General features: G+C 35.5%; 1 non-coding gene across 1 annotated transcript; it reads left to right on the top strand.

Annotated features, from left to right (window-relative positions):
- The first annotated feature begins 6,871 nt into the window (after window positions 1-6,871).
- On the top strand, window positions 6,872-6,978 carry LOC140853004 (small nucleolar RNA R71). The gene has a single exon (XR_012136081.1). It is a non-coding gene; the product is annotated as a small nucleolar RNA R71 (small nucleolar RNA).
- Window positions 6,979-14,693: the final 7,715 nt, after the last annotated feature.

Raw genomic sequence — 14,693 nt, 5'->3', positions numbered from 1 at the left:
GATTAGGAAATTCTACCTAGAATTTTTCTTATTGATCCTAATGACTACTCCTCTTGTCTTTCCCAAGCATAGATTATGAAGGGACTAAGGCCCAACGATAACCCATCAAGATTCTTTACATGGGAGTAGTAACTAGGATCCCTTAGGGTTTTCTCCTCCTATGCACTGAATCAAGCATGAACTATGAAGGGACTCTGACCCAACTGTAGTTCATCAAAAATTCTTGGCAAAAGAGGAAGAAAAAGAAACCCTAAGAAAAAGAAAGAACCCTATGTAAAATCCTACTCATGATCTAGCTTCATCGCAAACCCTAGAAGGGATGCTTAGCTAGACATGATCTAAATCTACTTGCAAAATTTAAATGCAGAAAAATAAACTACCCTAATTTCATAAATTAAACTATCCTAATTGCATAAATTTAAACTGCATAATTTAAACTAACCTAATTGCATAAAATTAAATTGCATAAATTAAACTATCCTAATTGCAAGAAAAATAAATTGCATAATGTAAAGAGATGAAATTGCATAAAAATAAGATTTTATATATAAAAAAAATTTATTACAAAAACCTCAAAGCTCGAGGCTTGAAAGAGAGCTAAAAACCCCACTATCTAGGGTTACAAGCTTGATCGGAAGGAAGAATACATAAAACAAGGGCCTTTGGGGGCTTTTTATAGGCATTTGGGGGTTATAAGGTTTTCAAAACTTTCGATGTGGGACTAAGAGGTTTTAGGGGGTTTATGGTGCGCCGATGGGTCCATGGTCCATGCGCCTGTTGCTGTGGACCAGGCGGCTAACCAGATCACCAAATCAGTTGATTTTTGACCAATTTTGATCTGATTTGACTCGGGTTTGACCCAATTGAGTCTTCTTTCTTCATTCTTCAATTCCTGGGTCAATTTAACTCCGTTTTGCATAAAATTTGCGCCGTTGGAATCCTCTTTCCTTGTTCTTTCTATTGATGATCTCTTCTTCTGCAAAATATAATAACAAGTATCAATTTCTTAATAAAGTTAGATAATTTAGATATTAATTGATACTTTTTATGTCAATTTGTGACATAAATCACACCCCCCAACTTAATCATTGCTAGTCCCTTAGCAATGTACCAAAATAAGATCATATTCCAAAAAGATCCTTCCTTTGCAAATTAATTTAAGATCGAAATTCAAGAAGTTTTCTAGTATTACTAAGTAATGAGCTTCGAATTAGAATCGGTAGTCAGTCTACTTAGAAGCTTTCTTAGAGTACACTTAAAGTTTTATAGCACTTGTGTGAGTGATAACTAACTTAGTATTTCAGTATTAACTTGTACAGGCCAATTGTATCATTTTTCATAACTTAGTTCGATTAATTTTCTATACACCCCAGATTAAACAAAGAACTAAGGTAGCTTTCACACTGTTTTTTTTTTTTTTTTTTTTTTTTTTTTTTTTTTTTTTTTGCTGAGCATCCTGGCCTTCCCACCACCGTTTGACGCGAATCTCAACACTTGACTTAGGTGAAGAGACCCGGTTACTAGGCTTAGGGCAATCCACATTTACTCTGTGTTTTGCATTTTATTTCAGGCAGGTAGCTCTTTCCTTAAATTCAAATTTCTTCAATTGGGGTGTAGAGAAAATTATCTAATTTAAATAATACTCAAATCCTTAATTGGCCTTACAATTAACACCTACTTTACCTTGTTAGTGTGCATGTGCAATTGGAAGTGCTAATAGTCTTTAAATGACCTAAGCCACCAAGAGTCTAACCAGCTAATCTTCTCCGTGACTCACTACATTAGCAAATACTTTCTAACTTACTCTTATTTCTTTTATAGATTAATTTATTTCATATATATATATATATATATTTATTATTATTTTTTTTTTTTTTACATAATATATTAAATGCAAGAAATAACTCATAGTGGAAGGAAAAGGAAATGATAACACCTGATTTTGTTCAAGCTCTCCCCTCAACTTGACCGACATTGTCCCCAATGGAGTTTATCTAATTTATTTGTCCTAAGCAAACTGAAAACAAAGAAAGCATTAGAAATTAAATAAGCTGGGTTGCCTCCCAGAAGCGCTAAGTTTTATGTCTTCAGCCAGACCAAACCTCGAAGCAACTTAATCAGAATAAGTTGGTTCATAAAGAACCATGGCATCTTCAACAGTCTTGACAGGTAATTCCAAGAATGGTTTTAATCGTTGACCATTAACTTTAAAGATAACACCATTACTTGGGTTTTCAATCTCAACAGCTCCGTGTGAAAAAACTTCCTTTACTAAAAATGGTCCTGTCCATCTAGACCTAAGCTTTCCTGGAAACAGATGTAATCTAGAGTTATATAAGAGCACCTTTTGTCCGATATTGAAAGTTTTTCTTATAATTGATTGATCATGAAATGCTTTGGTTCGTTCCTTGTATATCCTTGCATTTTCATAGGCTTCATTTCTAAGTTCTTCTAATTCATTCAATTGAAGCTTCCTATGGTTTCCAGCATCGTTCAAATTTGTATTTAGTTGTTTGATGGCCCACATGGCTTTGTGTTCTATCTCAATAGGCAAGTGACATGGTTTACCAAACACAATCCTATAAGGAGACATTCCTAGATTGGTCTTGAAAGCGGTTCGGTATGCCCAAAGTGCATCAATTAATTTTAAAGACCAATCCTTTCTATTGGCATTAACAGTTTTTTCCAGGATCTGTTTGATTTGTCGGTTTGACACTTCAACTTGCCCACTAGTTTGAGGATGATATGGTGTGGCCAATTTGTGGGTGACATTATACTTTTTCATCAATGTTGCAAAAGGTCGGTTACAAAAATGGGTTCCCCGATCACTAATGATTGCCCTAGGAATACCGAAACGGGAGAGAATATTTTCTTTAAGAAACTTAATGACCATTTTGCTATCGGGTGTTCTACATGCAATTGCTTCTACCCATTTTGAAACATAATCAACTGCTACTAGAATATATTCATTTCCAAAGGAATTTGGAAATGGTCCCATGAAATCGATCCCCCAAACATCAAAAACTTCAACTACCAAGATTGGGTTGAGTGGCATCATGTGTCGCTTGGTGATTCGGCCCATTTTCTGACATTGAGCACAATTTTTACAATATTCGTGAGCATCCTTAAACAAATTGGGCCAATAAAAACCACATTGGAGAACCTTAGCAGCAGTTTTCTTAGACGCGAAGTGACCCCCACATGCTTGATCATGACAAAAAGATAAAATATTCATGACTTCGTTATCTGGGATACACCTTCTAATAATTTGATCAGGACATTGTTTAAAAAGATAAGGATCATCCCAAATGAAATACTTCACTTGGGCAAAGAATTTATATTTATCCTGCTTAGTCCAATGAGAAGGTATCTTGCCTATGGCTAAATAATTTACAATATCAGCAAACCAAGGTTCAGTAGACAAAGACATGAGTTGCTCATCTGGGAAAGATTCATTGATGGGTGGTTCACTAGATGGTGCAACTGGAATTCGGGACAAATGATCTGCTACAACGTTCTCAGTGCCTTTCTTGTCCCTAATTTCTAGGTCAAATTCTTGAAGGAGCAAAATCCATCTGATTAAACGTGCCTTGGCATCCTTCTTTGCTAGGAGATGTCTAATGGCTGAGTGATCGGTGTAAACAATGGTGTGGGTCCCAACCAAATAAGATCTAAATTTCTCTAAAGCAAAGACAACGGCAAGGAACTCCTTCTCAGTTGTGGTGTAGTTAAGCTGCGCATCATTTAAGGTTTTACTTGCATAATATATCACTCTAGGCAGCTTATTTATTCGTTGACCTAAGATTGCGCCCACAACATGATCGGACGCATCACACATTAATTCAAATGGTTCAGACCAGACAGGAGGATGAATGATTGGAGCTGATACAAGTGCATTTTTTAGAAATTCAAAGGATTCCAAGCACTCATGAGTAAATTCAAATTTAGTATCCTTTGCCAAAAGATTAGTCAGTGGACGTGCTACTTTGCTAAAGTTGGCAATAAACCTTCTATAGAATCCAGCATGACCTAAAAATGAACGTATTTCTTTCACAGATTTAGGTGGTGGAAGACTTGCAATTAGATCTATTTTGGCCTTGTCCACTTCAATCCCCTTTTTAGAAATGACATGGCCAAGAACTATTCCCTGTTTGACCATAAACTGACATTTTTCCCAGTTGAGAACTAGGTGCTTCTCCTTACATCGTTCTAGAACTAATTGCAGGTGATTCAGACACTCGGAGAAGGTTAGACCAAAAACAGAAAAGTCATCCATAAAAATTTCTAGAAATCGTTCTATCATATCTGAAAATATGCTGATCATGCATCTCTGAAAGGTTGCCGGTGCATTACATAGTCCAAAGGGCATTCGTCTATAGGCAAAAGTACCAAATGGACAGGTGAATGTAGTCTTTTCTTGATCTTCAGCGGCTATGGGGATCTGGTTGTAACCGGAGTATCCATCAAGAAAACAGTAAAACTCTTGTCCGGCTAGTCTTTCCAACATTTGATCAATAAATGGCAAAGGAAAGTGATCTTTCCTTGTCGCAGCATTCAACTTTCTATAGTCTATACAGACCCTCCATCCCGTTTGGGTCCTAGTTGGGATAAGTTCGTTTGCATCATTTTGGACCACTGTTACCCCAGATTTCTTGGGTACTACTTGAACTGGGCTTACCCAAGAGCTATCAGAAATAGGATAAATTATTCCACTATCTAGGAGTTTCAGAATCTCCTTTTTAACTACATCCTTCATAACTGGATTAAGCCTTCTTTGGGCTTCTCTTGTTGGTTTAGCCTCTTCCTCTAAGTATATTCTATGTTGAACTATAGAAGGGCTTATTCCTTTGATATCTGCTATGGTCCAACCTATTGCCTCTTGATTTGCTTTTAGAACTGACAATAACTCCTCCTCTTGCTTGGGATCTAGGTCTGATGCAATAATTACAGGCAAAGTTTCTTTGGGTCCTAGATATGCATACTTGAGATGTTCTGGGAGGGGCTTCAGTTCTAAAATGGGTGCTTCCTCTATCGATGGTTTAGGTGATGAGTTCACCATCTCAATGATTGGTTCAGTAGGAAGTGTCGATTCCTGATTAATCTGATTTTCTTTAAGTATTTCATTGACATCCTCAGACTCATGGATTAACCAGGGGTTAGACTCTAGGTCGACTTCATCATCACTAATGTCAATGGATTCATAAATACCATCTTGGACTACATTGACATCAGCATGAGAAGAGGATTCCTGTTCTAAGTTAAAAACATTAAGCTCAATGGTCATATTCCCAAAGGATAACTTCATTAGACCATTTCGACAATTGATTTCAGCATTGGCCGTAGCTAAGAATGGTCTTCCTAAAATGACAGGTATATGTCCTTTAGGATTCGCAACTGGCTCAGTCTCTAAAACAATAAAATCTACAGGAAAAATAAAATTTTCAACCTTTATCAGAACATCCTCGACCATTCCCTTAGGGATCCTGAGAGATCTATCGGCTAACTGTAATGTGATCCCAGTAGGTTGAAGTTTTTCTAATCCTAGTTGTTCATACACCGAATATGGAAGGATATTCACACTAGCTCCTAGATCTAGCAAGGCCTTTTTTATATTGGTTTCTCCAATAACACAAGAAATTGTTGGAGCTCCAGGGTCCTTATATTTAATTGGCACATGGCTAGATAGGTATGAACTGACACTTGCAGCCAAAAATGCTTTCTTTGGTACATTAGTGGTCCTTTTCCTAGTGCAGAGATCTTTTAAAAATTTGGCATAAGTTGGAACCTGATGGATTATATCTAAAAGAGGAATATTAACTTGGACTTGTTTAAATACCTCTAAAATTTTGTCTAAATGTTCAGATTTATTGGATTTCAGTCTGTTTGGAAAAGGAGCTCTAGGACTTTTAAGTACTGGACTAGGTGAATTTTCAGTTTCTGGTGCTTGAGGTTGAAAGGTAGTAGTTTTAGAAGGTGACTCGGCAGATGAGTCATCTATATCATCAAGTGCAACTACCTTATTGTCTATTTGTTTTCCTGATCTTAAGGTATGAATGGCATTTATACCATTAACTTGGTTTCCTTGTTGGGGTCGTGGACCATTTTGGTTCCTAGGATTTGGCTCATGTTGGCTAGGTAACCTACCATGTTCTCGTTCACTAATGGTCGAAGCCAGCTGACTTACTTGCATTTCCAGACGGGCTATAGCTTGGGTGTTATTATTTATGAGTTGACCCGTAGTTTGCATAAAGCTGGTATGTGTTTTCATCATGGCTTCTAGGCTTTTCTCTAAAGAGGTAATTTTTTGTCATTATCATGGAAGCCTGGCGGGTTGTTCATCACTGGGTTGGACCTTAGATTTTGCTGATTGAAATTTGGATTACCTACATTAGGATTCTGGGACCATGAGAAATTCGGGTGATTCCTCCAACCTGGGTTATATGTGGGTGCATAAGGATTGTTCAATGGTCCTTGATAGGTGGCATTCACCTGTGCACACTCATTCGAGTAGGAACATTCTTCTAAGACATGGTCTGGTGCATTGCACCCTTTACACATGGGTGCAGATATTTGATTTACATTGGCTGGTCTCTGTAATTCTAAGGCTTCCAATCTACGTGTTAAGGTTGCAATCTTGGCCTCTGATGCTAAGGTTGGTTGAATTTGATGCATTCCTCCTCTTGAAGGTGTAGCTTTATCAGGTTCCCTAGTTGTTTCCCACTGTAAATTTTTCTCGGCTAGGTCTTCTAAGAATTGCCAAGCTTCAGTAGTTTCTTTGTCCATAAATTGGCCTTGGCACATGGACTCTAGCATGGTTCTTGAGTTTGAATCTAACCCCTCATAGATGATCTGGCATAGTCTCCAAGTTTCTATTCCATGGTGTGGGCATTGGGTCAAAAGATTCTTGAAACGATCAAAGTACTTCCAAAATGATTCACCAGCTAGTTGGTAAAATTGATTTATTTCATTCCTAATCCTAGCTGTTTTATGATGGGGGAAATACTTTTTTAAAAATGTTCTCACAAAGCCCTCCCAGGTAGTGACAGAATAGTTTGGCAGACTATAAAGCCACTTCTTAGCATTGTCCTTAAGGGCAAAGTTGATTAATCTAAGTTTGACCTCATCCTCTGTTAATTGCAGTTTCATGGTTGCACATACCTCCTCAAATTCTCTAATAAATATATAAGCATCCTCTAATCCTGTGAATTTTGGAAGCATATTTATGATTTGAGGTTTGATTTCAAAATTGTTAGCTGTGGGTTGTGGCAACCTGATACAAGATGGTTGGATGGAGCCAACTGGATAACACAAATCCTTAAGGGTCATGGGTTGGATTGGTTCAGCCATTGGAACAACAGGAATTGACTCAATTCTAACTAGACGACCCGACACTCTTCTCCACACACGAGGTGTACGGTTCTCGATGTTTATACAATTTTTTTTTTTTAATAAAATTTTTATGTATAAGGAAAAGAAAGAAAGAGAAAAGTTCTAAAGAGAAGATCCTAAGGAGTCCTAAATCTAAAGAAAAGTAACCAAATTAATTTAAATTTTAAATTTTTTTTTTTTTTCAAACAAGTGAATCAATAAATTAAACTCAATCTATCCTAGGGTTAACCTAAATCTAGACAGCTCCTAACTGTTCCAAGATGACCCTTCAAACCTTCCAAGTGGAGATTGATCAACTAGTTAGCCAGGTAAGTATAAGAGGTGGGAGGTTCACTCATCGTTGCCTTTCTAGACACCAAACGAGTTGGCCAGGCCAGCAACTGAACCAATTTAACAAACCACCCTCAGGGACTTGCCTAGACACCAACTAATCAAACAACTCAAACTTGGTAGAACTCTTAGGGTTCCTTGTCCTATTGAGCTCGAATTCCTTAAGGTTGACGTCTAATTGATTTTAAGATTAAAAGTCTAGGTAATGCAATATGATGGAGATGGTTTTTGGGCTAAGGAAGGGTAATGAAATCCCCACCTTATCTTGTTAATGGGTTGATGCCCTTAGATTAATTATGAAAATGCAAATACAAATAAACAAGATGACCAAGAATGTAAAAGATTTTAATTTAGAATTTTTTTTTTATTTTGATATTTTACTTCACGATTATGAAATGTCTTTTGTTTTGTTTTATATTTTTTTTTTTTGTGATTAAGTAAATTCAAATGATTAGGTCTAAAAGCAAAAGTAATTAACTAAAAATAATAAAAGAGAAATTAGAAGCGTACCTGAGTTTTCCAGCAATCACCAACTAAATATAGAAACCTAAAGAAAAAAAAAAGAGAGTTATAACGCACGAAGAACAAATATTTGAAAATAATTTAAAACGCCAAATCCCCGGCAACGGCGCCAAAAACTTGATGTTCAAATCTTAAAATTTGTAAATAAAACCGCAAGCGCACGGTGTGCAGAGTAGCACGACCAGCGAGTACGGGTCGATCCCACAGAGACTTGGTTTTAAAAATGATTTTCAAATCTATGCTCAAGCGAGCTTTAACAAAAATCGAAAGTCGAAAGTTGTTTGCTAAAGACAATAAGACTAAGGATCTAGGGTTTTTGAATCCACTAGATCTAGATTAGGAATTCTACCTAGAATTTTTCTTATTGATCCTAACGACTACTCCTCTTGTCTTTCCCAAGCATAGATTATGAAGGGACTAAGGCCCAACGATAACCCATCAAGATTCTTTACAGGGGAGTAGTAACTAGGATCCCTTAGGGTTTTCTCCTCCTATGCACTGAATCAAGCATGAACTATGAAGGGACTCTGACCCAACTGTAGTTCATCAAAAATTCTTGGCAAAAGAGGAAGAAAAAGAAACCCTAAGAAAAAGAAAGAACCCTATGTAAAATCCCTACTCATGATCTAGCTTCATCGCAAACCCTAGAAGGGATGCTTAGCTAGACATGATCTAAATCTACTTGCAAAATTTAAATACAGAAAAATAAACTACCCTAATTTCATAAATTAAACTATCCTAATTGCATAAATTTAAACTGCATAATTTAAACTAACCTAATTGCATAAAATTAAATTGCATAAATTAAACTATCCTAATTGCAAGAAAAATAAATTGCATAATGTAAAGAGATGAAATTGCATAAAAATAAGATTTTATATATAAAAAAAATTTATTACAAAAACCTCAAAGCTCGAGGCTTGAAAAGAGAGCTAAAAACCCCACTATCTAGGGTTACAAGCTTGATCGGAAGGAAGAATACATAAAACAAGGGCCTTTGGGGGCTTTTTATAGGCATTTGGGGGTTATAAGGTTTTCAAAACTTCCGATGTGGGACTAAGAGGTTTTAGGGGGTTTATGGTGCGCCGATGGGTCCATGGTCCATGCGCCTGTTGCTGTGGACCAGGCGGCTAACCAGATCACCAAATCAGTTGATTTTTGACCAATTTTGATCTGATTTGACTCGGGTTTGACCCAATTGAGTCTTCTTTCTTCATTCTTCAATTCCTGGGTCAATTTAACTCCGTTTTGCATAAAATTTGCGCCGTTGGAATCCTCTTTCCTTGTTCTTTCTATTGATGATCTCTTCTTCTGCAAAATATAATAACAAGTATCAATTTCTTAATAAAGTTAGATAATTTAGATATTAATTGATACTTTTTATGTCAATTTGTGACATAAATCAGTCGAATCGGATCTGTTTTGATGAGATATGTGAATTTCACTTGCACTAGATTTTCTCTCATGTGGCAACAACACCTAGAATGTGCAAGTTGGGCATCCCATTGAGCGAGGGAGTGGTGCAAATTGGTTATCATATGTGATGGCATTCTATCTCATAGGAATCCTTCTTTCATGAGTTGGACTATTCAAATCAGATTTGGAGTTAGAAATTCTATATTTATAGGTCATAAAAATTATCTATAAATACAGAGGGTCTTTACCTATGGATGCATAGAAAATAAATCAGATTGAAGAAGAAGAAAGAGAGAGGCATGAAAAGAGAGAGGTTCCTTCCTCTCCTTGGCCATCTCCTCTTACTGCTGCCCCTCTCTTGTGCGTGGATCCATCTTGGATGTCTACCTGCTGGTTGAGATATCACACTAGCAATCTTCTTCCTTATTTGATTGGATTGCGAAGGAATAGATGGAATTTATCCTGCTTTCCTGCGATGTCTGATGTGTATGCCAAGTAGAGGTCTGTACATCCAGACCTCCATGAAGATTATATCAGATAATTGAGATTTGATCTCTGATTATATTGCTAATCAGATAAATATTGATCTTTAATCATATAGATGAATAAAAAAAATTTTAGATGCAATCTGGGCCTTCTAAAGAGAAACAATTTTCCTTTCCTTCAATGGTATCAGAGCAAGCCGAAATATATATATGCATAACTAAATTTTTGAGATTAATTATATAAGATGTAATTAAAATTTTTATGAGATATTAAATCTGATTCAAATCTATTTATAAAAATTTTTGATCTGATTTTGATTGGATTAGAGGTGCCTAATCAATGGTTGATTGAGGTTGTTATAAGTTTGTTATAACAGAATTCTCTGTTGCTAAATTTTTAATAGAATAATAATATAAATTAAAATTATTTTAAATTTATTTTTAAAAAAAAATTAATATTATTATTTTTTTTATGAAGTAGATTATTTTAGATTTGAATTAGATCTATTTTGGATGGATATTTAGATCTGAATTCTATCAAAATTTAGCACTACGTAAAAATAATTTTACCAAAATTTATTCCTTATGCATTTATGTTTGCATCTAATTAATTTTTTATATGATATCAAATCTAAAATTGATATTTTATAATTAGTATAAGATATGTTTCAGATCTGATATGATGTATATGATGCATCAAATCTAATTAGATTAGATGAATAATATAATTGATAAGATCAATGATATGTTTATGACATAAAATAGTTTTGTCAATAATTGCATGTTGATGTAATATGTATGAAATTAGATTTTAGATCTTAGTAGCCTAGTGCTCGAATTGATGAGATCATTAGACCGTCCGATTATAGGAGATTGAAGAGATTAATCTCTCTTTTGCCTATTCGATGGTTCTCTTATGACGTATAAGGGTGTCATTATAATCCAGTTTTATAAAAAAATGAATATATTTTTATATTATTATTTTAATCATAAATATGTTTAGATTAGATTCAAAGTAATTTATGATTCATTATAATAGGATAAAATTTAGATATAAAATTATTTCAGATCTGAATTGTATCTTACATATGATGTAATCGATATTGATCTAAAAGTTATTATGATACATGAGATGTATGTATGAAGTTTAGATTATACCTATATATGTTAATTATTAAACATATTATAAAATTTATTTTTATGTATTGAAACATATGGTATGCTTCACCTGAAATCTTTATAGAATAGTTCTACAGATTGAAACACATGTTTCACATACTTAATTATGAATTAAGTTTTGAATGATCTAGATTTGAGAATGGAAGATCATTAAGATACCACATAAAATGATGGATAAAGGGCTAGCATGAATCAGGTCCTTCTAATAGGTTAGACTTAGGATTAGAACACATATGGATCAAGTAGAAAAATTGATTAAATCTAATCAAGTATTGAATTAGATCAGATTAGTATTTCTCTAAGTCAATCTCAATAGTTGAAGTTTGATCAAGTCTATATGTTTGATCTAACAAGTGGACCATGATCATGGCTCTATGGTTGAATCTGAATCTTTTGATAGATCAAATCGAAACTAATTAACTAGTTGGTGTTTAAGGTAAGTTTGACAGATTCAATCAAGTAATTTTTAATTGGGAGCTATCACCTAGATGTGTCTATGGTGAGTTAAGGATACATCCCTCCACTGATCTCACTTACCTGGCCAATATGGTAGATTATATTTTGATTAGGTTACTAGTCGATTTGTGCAGACCAAGCCATTAAGGTGAATCAGTGTGACTGATTTAGGTGTCTTTAGACCACCTCGTGTCTAATCTTTTACATGACTTGGTGAAGTCAGTGGAGGATTTGCGGCTTGTAGGTCGACTTTTTCTCTTATTCTCAGATCAATGAAATTAAATCCTCTAAATTATTAAGTCTATAAAGTGATAAAGTTATGAGATAATTTGATCATTGTCTCCCATTAAAGTACGTGATAATGAGTCCAATATTCTAAATAGGCATTAGAGGCACACATGCTTGGTGTCTATTACGTATTGAAATTATTATTCATCATTGATCATTATGATGTACCTTCAGATCAATGCTCAGGTCGGTCGAGTCACACTCGGGCCTAAACATCCATTTGTTGGATGCACTCGATGTATCATGTTAATGGTTGGACCTAATCGAGATTTTCAGTGGAGGCGCTATACACTTGTTGAAGGGATGCCTGGGGCAAAACTTATTGCTAGAAGTTATTTGAAAAACAATTGATTATGAACCTACCATGATGCACTAGGATTGGTCGAGCCACACTCGGGCCCAAATGCAGTCCGTGTGAATTTTTAGTACTCGCTAAAGAATTAGTGTAACTCCTCGAGTTGGAGGTAGAGGCTACCAATTCACAAAAATAGTGGGAGGACCTTTAGACTACAGTCCAAGTCTTTGAGATTAAAAATAATTCATATACTAATAGGCTAATATTTTTTTCTTTCAATTATGGCCAATACACTATCTCAATTGTGGACAGCGACAGGCTCAGCGGATCCAACTTCAATGTTAGTATCGAAAGTTAAAGATCATCTTGGAGCACGAGAGGATTTTATACGTCCTTATAGACGAGGCACCTGAAGAACCTGCAGCCAATATCTTCGTGTCATGAAGAAACACTTACATGAAGTGGCTCAATGACCGCACGATTGTGCATTGCGTGATAAGGACAGCTATGAATGATGAACTTAGTCGTAAGTTGAAGATGGGAGTCAGAGGAGATCATTCAAATGTTGAATGAGGCCTCCGACACCCCTGAGAATGTAGAGAGACACAAAATCTTCTGTACAGTATTCATGCCCGTATACGAGAGGAAACTTCAGTCATCGATCATGTATTGTACATGATTGAGCAGATTGAATGCCTTAACAACTTAACTTTTTATTGCATAACAGTTAGGCAAGGATGCTATCCTCAATTCGCTACCAAAATCCTACCTACCTTTTCTCAGTCATTATAGAATAATGAAATCTGTGGTGAACTACCATGGTTTGCTAGGGTTACTACAGATTTTTGAGAAGGATCACCAGCTTCAGAAGAAGCCAATGAATTTAGTGGAGATTTATCTACAAGGTGTCGATCCTCTAGGAGAGAAAAGAAAAAAAAGTACAAAAATCCCGTGCCACCGATTTCAAGCAGAGCAAACCATCAAAAATTGATAAGAGTCAAGCAGAGTACTTCTTCTGCAAGAAGTTGGATCATTAAAAAAAAAATTATCCTGCTTATATAGCCATCCTTGACCCAAACAGGCCTAAAAATAAGAGAAAGAAGAAATCGATTGCGTCACAAGGTACTTATATGACAACTCCTTGTAATTTCTCTATTTGTGATACTATTATCTGGATATTGGATATCGGAAGTCTTATTAATATATGCAATTCATTGCAGAAACTACAGGTAAGTAAAAAATTTTGAGAAGACGAGCGGTTCCTTAACGTTGGAGATAGAAGTCTTGTTCCAGTTTTGGCCTTAGGAACTTTGTAGCTTGTCTTCGAGTTTAGTAGTGTCATGTTAGATGATTGTCATTTTTGTCCTCTTTTTTGATGAATGTCATCTCTGTAGGCATTTTGACTAAACTTGATTATAAGTTTATAATAAAGAATGATTTTTGTGATATCATTGTGAATGATACTACAATTATGTGTGGACAATTGAAACATGACATATACATAATATCACGACCTGTTAATGTAATGTACACACCCAGTAAATATCCTAAATTAAATAATATCAGTGAATCCTACCTTTGGCATTGTAGGCTTGGTCATGTGAACAAGAATAGGATTAACAGGTTGATCAAGATGTGTCCTTGAGATAGATGATTGTGAATCATTGCCTACCTGTGAGTTCTATCTGCTTGGTAAGATGACTAAATCATCTTTTAAGAAAAAAGGTGAAAGAGCCAGCAATATCCTAGGTCTAATACATACTGATGTATGCAGACCTATGAATATAAGTACCAAGGGAGGATACTACTACTTCATTACATTTACAGATGACCTATCGAGGTATGGATATGTTTATCTTATGAAGCATAAGTCAGAATCATTTAAAATGTTCAAACGATTATGTGCTGAAGTAGAGAAATAAATTGAAAAGAGTATTAAGATCCTTCGATCAGATTGAGGAAGTGAATACCTCACCAGTGAGTTTCTGACATATTTGAAAGAGAATGAGATTCTCTCACAGTGGACCCCTTCTGAAACACCACAACATAACGAGATGTCGGAGAAGAGAAATCGAACCTTGTTAGATATGGTCCTATCTATGATGGGTTTTGTGAGTCTGCCAATCTTCTTCTGGAGATATGCTTTAGAAACTGCCTGCTATATTTTGAAAAGGTGCTGAGCAAGTCTGTTGATAAAACTCCATATGAGATATAGACTGAGTGTAAGCCAATGATCTCACACCTTAGGGTCTGGAGGTGTCCAGCTTATGTCAAGTGTTTAAAGATAGATAAAGCTTGGACTGATGTCCGACAGATGCTTGTTCATAAGGTAC

The sequence above is a fragment of the Elaeis guineensis genome, chromosome 12, assembly GCF_000442705.2.
Source record: "Elaeis guineensis isolate ETL-2024a chromosome 12, EG11, whole genome shotgun sequence".
Classification (NCBI taxonomy): Eukaryota; Viridiplantae; Streptophyta; class Magnoliopsida; order Arecales; family Arecaceae; genus Elaeis; species Elaeis guineensis.
The sequence above is the reverse complement of the archived record's forward strand: the minus strand, read 5'-3'. Positions and strand labels throughout refer to the sequence as shown.